Source organism: Colobus angolensis, unplaced genomic scaffold (genome assembly GCF_000951035.1).
Source record: "Colobus angolensis palliatus isolate OR3802 unplaced genomic scaffold, Cang.pa_1.0 Scaffold69, whole genome shotgun sequence".
NCBI lineage: Eukaryota > Metazoa > Chordata > Mammalia > Primates > Cercopithecidae > Colobus > Colobus angolensis.
The window spans coordinates 8,257,639-8,264,199 of NW_012120598.1; the positions used below are offsets into that span (position 1 = coordinate 8,257,639).

At 38.1% G+C, this 6,561-nt stretch overlaps 1 pseudogene; it reads left to right on the forward strand.

Annotated features, from left to right (window-relative positions):
* The first annotated feature begins 2,453 nt into the window (after positions 1 to 2,453).
* On the forward strand, positions 2,454 to 5,225 carry LOC105500856 (annotated as a pseudogene).
* The last annotated feature ends 1,336 nt before the right edge of the window (positions 5,226 to 6,561 follow it).

A 6,561-nucleotide genomic window follows, 5' to 3' on the forward strand; every position in this document is an offset into this window, starting at 1 on the left:
GGCTATTTGTGGTTCCTTATGACCATGGTGGAGATTGATCCTGATTATCATAAAGAAATGAGATTGTATGGGGTAACGGGTGTATGATGGTAAACCAAAACATTCTCTAGAACACCCAGACATGACTCCAGCGGTTGATGGGATTTCATGTCTTTCTTTTTAAGGAAAAGAATGATCATTTGTTCACTTACACAATTACACTTGGAACACACACATATTTTTCATTATGATTGTTTCTATGCTTTCATGTAGATAGAAAGGTGTGTTTCAAAGCTGATCATCCAGAGAAGTAGACTGATTGTGTGGAATGTTTTCTTTTTGTATTAAAACAGCCATTGCCCTCTTAATGTCTAGCTGTGTGTCAAGCACTGGACATACAGGATCTACATTTCCCAGACTTCCTTGCCAGTAGGATTCCAATATAGATGCTAAAATTAGAGGAGCATATAAAAGGTTTGGAAGTTGGAAGGAAAGCAGACATCATTAATTTCCTACCCCTGCAGATATGTCAAGTGCTTGAATACATTGAAGAAATGCTGTTTGAGTGGCTAATTCCCTAGAGTACAGCTCTTCTTAATGATGCAGGCAGCTGGACCACTGGAGATAACTTCCCTGATTTCTACACTTACAGATTTCCTCCCATGATTCCTCCTGATAGCTGTTCCTTATCCTTTTCTAATACTTTTAAAGAAAACAAGTTTCCTGTATATATTCCATTTTTAAATTATTCTGTCAACCAGGCTGGAGTGCAGTGGTGCAGTCACAGCTCAGTGCAGCCTCAATCTTCAGGGCTCAGGTTCAAGTAATCCTCCTGCCTTAGCCTCCTGAGTAGCTGGGCCCATAGGTACATGCCACCACACCCAGCTAATTTGTTAATTAGAACTTTTTTTTTTTTTTTGTAGAATTGGTATGTTTTTATGCTGACCAGGCTGTTCTCAAACTCTGGGGCTCAAATGATCCTCGCACCTTGGCCTCCCTCCCACAATTTTTTTTTTTTTTTTTTTTTTTTTTTTTAAATACAGGGTCTTGCTGTTTTGCCAAGGCTGGTTTCCAGTTCCAGAGCTCAAACAATCCTCTTGCTCCAGCCTCCTGAGTAGCTGGGACTACAGGCATACACCACTCCTCCTGGCTTAAATTTCATTGTAATTTAAATACTTGGAGTGTTTTCTGTTTTCATAGCAAACACCTTATTTACATATTAATCTATTTTAGGAAATTAGTAATGTCCTTTTAATTTCTGCATCATTTCGTTTTGAATTGTTTAGCAAAGTCAAGTAGCTCTAAACCTTGATGACCTGTATATTAAGATAATCTTTAAATTAAAATAAACAGGCTGGGCGCAGTGGCTCATGCCTGTAATCTCAGCATTTTGGGAGGCCGAGCCGGGGGGGGATCACCCGAGGTCAGGAGTTCAAGACAAGCCTTGCCAACATGAGGAAACCCCATCTGTACTGAAAATAAAAAAAATTAAAAATTAGCAGTGCGTGGTGGCAGGGTAATTTAAAATATACTTCTGTCGTTATTCAGTATCTACCTTCTGATAATTTTATACTCCATTAATTTCAGAATAAGGACCTGAAAACATTGTATTTTCATTTTCTTCCATCCATAGTTTGTGCTATTGTTATCATACATTTTAAGCATGATGTAGGCCGGTCGCAGTGGCTCATGCCTGTAATCCCAGCACTTTGGAAGACTGATGGGGGAGGATCAGTTGAGATCAAGAGTTCGAGACCAGCCTGGCCAAAATGATGAAACCTGGTCTCTACCAAAAATACAGAAATTACCCAGGCCTAGTGGCACATGCCTGTACTCCCAGCTACTCGGGAGACTGAGGCAGGAGAATCGCTTGAACCCAGGAGGTAGAGGTTGCAGTGAGCCAAGATCATGCTACTGCACTACAGCCTTGGCAACAGAGCAAGACTCTGTCTCAAAAAATTAATTAATTAATTAATTAAAACAAACAATGAAACAACTAAACAACAAAGAGCCTTCTAACCTGCAAAATTTGCTAAGTTCCATGAGTCCTATTCATAAACATCTCCGTTTTACTCCATGTGTCAGTTGATTTTCAAAACTTTAAGCAAATTAGAATCATTTGAAAGGCTTGTTATAGCAGATTTCAGGGCCTTATCCTCAGATTCATGTTTCAAAGGCCTGGAGTGGGGTGCAAATATTTCAATTACTGAGTTCCTGGGTAACACTGATGCTGCTGGTTCATGGGAGGCATTTGAGAATTACATCTCTCACTGTATTTTAACATTTCACTTTCACTTTCTTTATAGTCAACTGAAGAAAAAGTCAAGCTTTTAGAGAAATAGAGTTTGACATGACAGCAGCTGTGGCAAAGCAGCTGCTGCTGCCAGTACAGCTGGAGACGTGAGCCCACACTGGGGGCTGTTCATGGGCCCACACTCTCTTGATGAGTGGAAGTCCCATTGGATCAGGGTAAGATGGACAGTAGCTCTGGTTGTGACTGTGGTAAGCCGGAGCCACCTGATCACTAACAAAAGACATTTGTTAACCAACAGCCGCCAGGGCTTTCTGATGAAATATATAGCAACAAAGGAAGAAAAGAAGCAAAATGGAAATAGTGCTTGCCAGCACCTTAGAACAATGCTGCTCAGGGCCAGTCCAACATTGAATGTGTCTGCACTGTGAGAAGAATGTTCATAGAAGCCTGTGGTGTTGTGTGCATATTTATTCATATTTTTGTTAAATGTTAAATCATTTATCACAGTAAATCTGGGTGCATAGTATATAATTTCATTCCCTTGGAGCTTCTTGAGTGTTTTCTTTAAATGTCTGAAGAGTTACTGTCCCTTTCTTGAACTATGAGTACTGCAATCTCTTAAATTCTCAATATGAGTAGAGCTTTTTGAGCTTTATATCTAAGGGGAACTGAACAAGCCTGTTTGGAAAATGCAATGCACATCAAGAAACCATCTTGCTGTGGGAGCATAATTATTTTTCTTCTCCATTTAAAAGATCTTTCCTTTTGATGTCAGTTTTCTTCCTTGTTTACACAAGTTCAACGATTCAAAGGGAAAACCCGATAGTAAGGGTTTCAAACTGCAGAGAAAGTTGAAAGTCTCATGAACATTCATGGTTTTGATCTGGGCTCTGGATATATGAACTTAAAACCTTTGGATTGTAGAGGCAATAGCTTGTTTTTTTTTTTTTCTGCTGTAGATGATGACTGCGATAAAAGAGAATCCATCAAGGAAATTGTCCTTACTGATCCCCAGACTGTCAAAAATGCTCTACATGAAATCAAAATTATTAGAGATTTGACATCATAACATTGTGAAAGTGCTTGAAATTCCTAGGACCAGTGGAAGCCAATTAACAAACAATATGAACTCTCTTACCAAACTTAACAGTATTTATGTTTTTCAGAATTACATGGAGACAGACTTGGCGAATATGCTGGAGCAGGACACTTTACCGGAAGAGCATGCCAGACTTTTCATGTATCAGCTGCTAAGGTGGCTTAAGTATATTCACTCTGCAAATGTATTGCTCAGATATCTCAAACCAACTAATCTTTTCATTAACACTGAAGACATGATGCTGAAGATAGGGGACTTTGGTCTTGCAGAGATCATGGCTCCTCGTTATTCCCATAATGATTATCTTTCTGAAGGATTGGTAGCTCAATGGTACAGATCTCCACATCTTTTACTTTCTCCTAATAGTTATAGTAAAGCCGTTGACATGTGGACTGCAGGCCACATCCTTGCTGAAATGCTGACTGGTAAACCCTTTCTGCAGGTGCACCTGAACTCAAACAGGTGCAGCTGATTTTAGAATCCAGTCCTGTTATACATGAGGAACATTGTCAGGAGCTTCTCAGTGTAATTCCTGTTCACATTAGAAATTAAATGACTGAACCACAAAAACCTATAACTCAGTTGCTTCAGGGAATTAGTTGAGAAGCACTGGATTTCCTGGAATAAATTTTGATGTTTATCCCCACAGATGGGTTAACAGCAGAAGAAGTGCTGTCCCATCATTACATGAGTGTACATTATTTTCCAATGGATGAGCCAACTTCAAGTCATCTTTTTCATATTGATGATGAAGTTTATGATATTTTGCTTATGGATGAAACTCACAGTCACATTTGTAACTGGGAAAGGTATGATTGTTAGTTTTCAGCCCATGATTGGTCTATGCATAACAAATTTGATATTGATGAAATTCTGCTTGACCCAGGAACTCTGTCTGATGTCACTGATAAAGAAGTCCAGGTTGATCCCTGAAAATATTTGGATGGACATTGGGAAAAGTATAAAGTATCTGGAGGATCCAATTGCTCTACTAAGCCTTTTTGGCAGCACCCAGATCATCATAACAACAAATAGGCATTTGAAGTGTAGCCATATTTGTAACTACAAAGCCAGGTCATCATCATATTTAGATAACTTAGTTTGGAGAGCGAGTAAAATTAACCATTACTATGAACCCAGTGTTATTATAGATATTTCCAGTTGGAAAGAATAAAGCAGAGAAAAATCTGATAAGAAAGGAAGTGAAAATGTGAAAGGAATGGATTGGTTAAAGCCCAGATAGTGCTTGAGGAAGCCTCTCAGCAACTGGTTGAAAAACGAAGGGAAAAAAAATCAGGGGTTTGATTTTGATTCCTTTATTGTAGAAACTACTCAACTTAGTTCACAACACGAGCCTACTGATGTTGTTGAGAAATTACATAACTGGAATAGGTCAGAGTCCCAACTAGAAATGAAAAGTTTGATATGAAAGACAGTAAGCCAAGTAAAACAGAAAAACAGAATGGCAAATTTGGCTCAATTAGAAGTCTCGTACGAATCTTCTTGGGACAGCCAGTTTGTGGGTGGTGGGGAGAACTATTTTATCACAAATTAGTTTTGTTATGAGGTAAGGAAGTGTGAATGAGTGGAGAAGGAAAACATTTACACTAGTTACTTAGACAAGTTATTTAACAGGAAAGAAGATGCTGAAATACTAGAAACTGAACTGGTAGAGGATGGGAACCTTGGGGAGAGAGGACATGAAGGATTTCTGAATAACAGTGTGGAATTCCTCTTTAACAAGCACCTCGAGCCCATGGGCATCCTGCAGTTTCGCAGTCCAGTTGGGTCACACTTAAGTCAATACAGGCCACATTACCACCTTTTGCTGTGGAATCTTCCCCTCAAATTCCTCACAAAACCTGCAGCAGCATTTTAAAACATGTGAACTAAAACACTCAGCAGACATTTATCTTTGCTCTCTTCATGAAATGTGTTTTGTCTTTATTTTATCACTAGTGTTTAGGTCATTTTTTACTTGAATCAGATGATGTAATTTAGTAAGAATTAGCTCTTCGTTTTTACAATCCAGACTTTTTTTTTCTGCATATGAGATAGTTTTCATTTTAACTGGCATGTCGTTTGCACACAAAAATAAAGAATAGAGCAAAATAATGCAACACTGGAGGAGGCAAAACAAATGCACTAAGACAAGTAAAAAAACATCCTCTCACAGAACAATGATCTGTTTTACAGGAAACAACTCTTGCCTTGAAATTTACACAGTGAGCGGGGCGCAGTGGCTCAAGCCTGTAATCCCAGCACTTTGGGAGGCCGAGATGGGCGGATCACTAGGTCAGGAGATCGAGACCATTCTGGCTAACACGGTGAAACCCCGTCTCTACTGAAAAATACAAAAAAACTAGCCAGGCGTGGTGGCGGCACCTGTAGTCTCAGCTACTTGGGAGGCTGAGGCAGGAGAATGGCGGGAACCCGGGAGGCGGACCTTGCATGCGACTACTGCACTCCAACCTGGTGACAGAGCGAGACTCCGTCTCAAAAAAAAAAAAGAAATTTACACAGTGAGACTCTACGTAATTGCCTGAAAATATCTATTTTTTTCTAAAACATTTTTTATTCATGAATATTTTTAAGTTTTTCACACTGTACACATTTCTTAAAACATATGATACTAGTAGCAACGGGAAATGACTGCCAAATTGTTATCTAGCTCAAGATAACAAAAGTATGTGGCAAAACATATACCACTCACAGTGCTTCACAATATGCACATTTATTTAGCCAACATTTATTGTAGTAAACTATTCTTAATAAGACTCATTTACTGTTTATCAATGTTCCGATACGCATTCTTTATAGTGAAGTGTTAATATATCACATCTTATTTATTTTAGCAAATCAGTATATTTTCTGTATTTAATTTAAAAAAAGTAACTTAGTTTTTAAAATGTATTTGCAAATACACTTATTCCATTTGGCACTACGGTTTGTTGCCTACCTAACTAAATATATAATGTCAGCTTATCTTAAGCATGTCCATGTATTTAATATACTTAAGTGTTTAAATCATCACTGTACATAGGAATTTGTATTGTGTAAGTGCTTGATTTATCTGTAAAGAAAAATTAGGAATTACTTTATTGTAAATTACTCCAAGAAGTCTTGTGTTTATTAAAAAAATTAATGTTAAACTTGTGTGGGTGGAAATAATTAAGGTACATCATTATGGTAGTTTAAAAGTTGTACATGATAAGACATTTTGATTTTA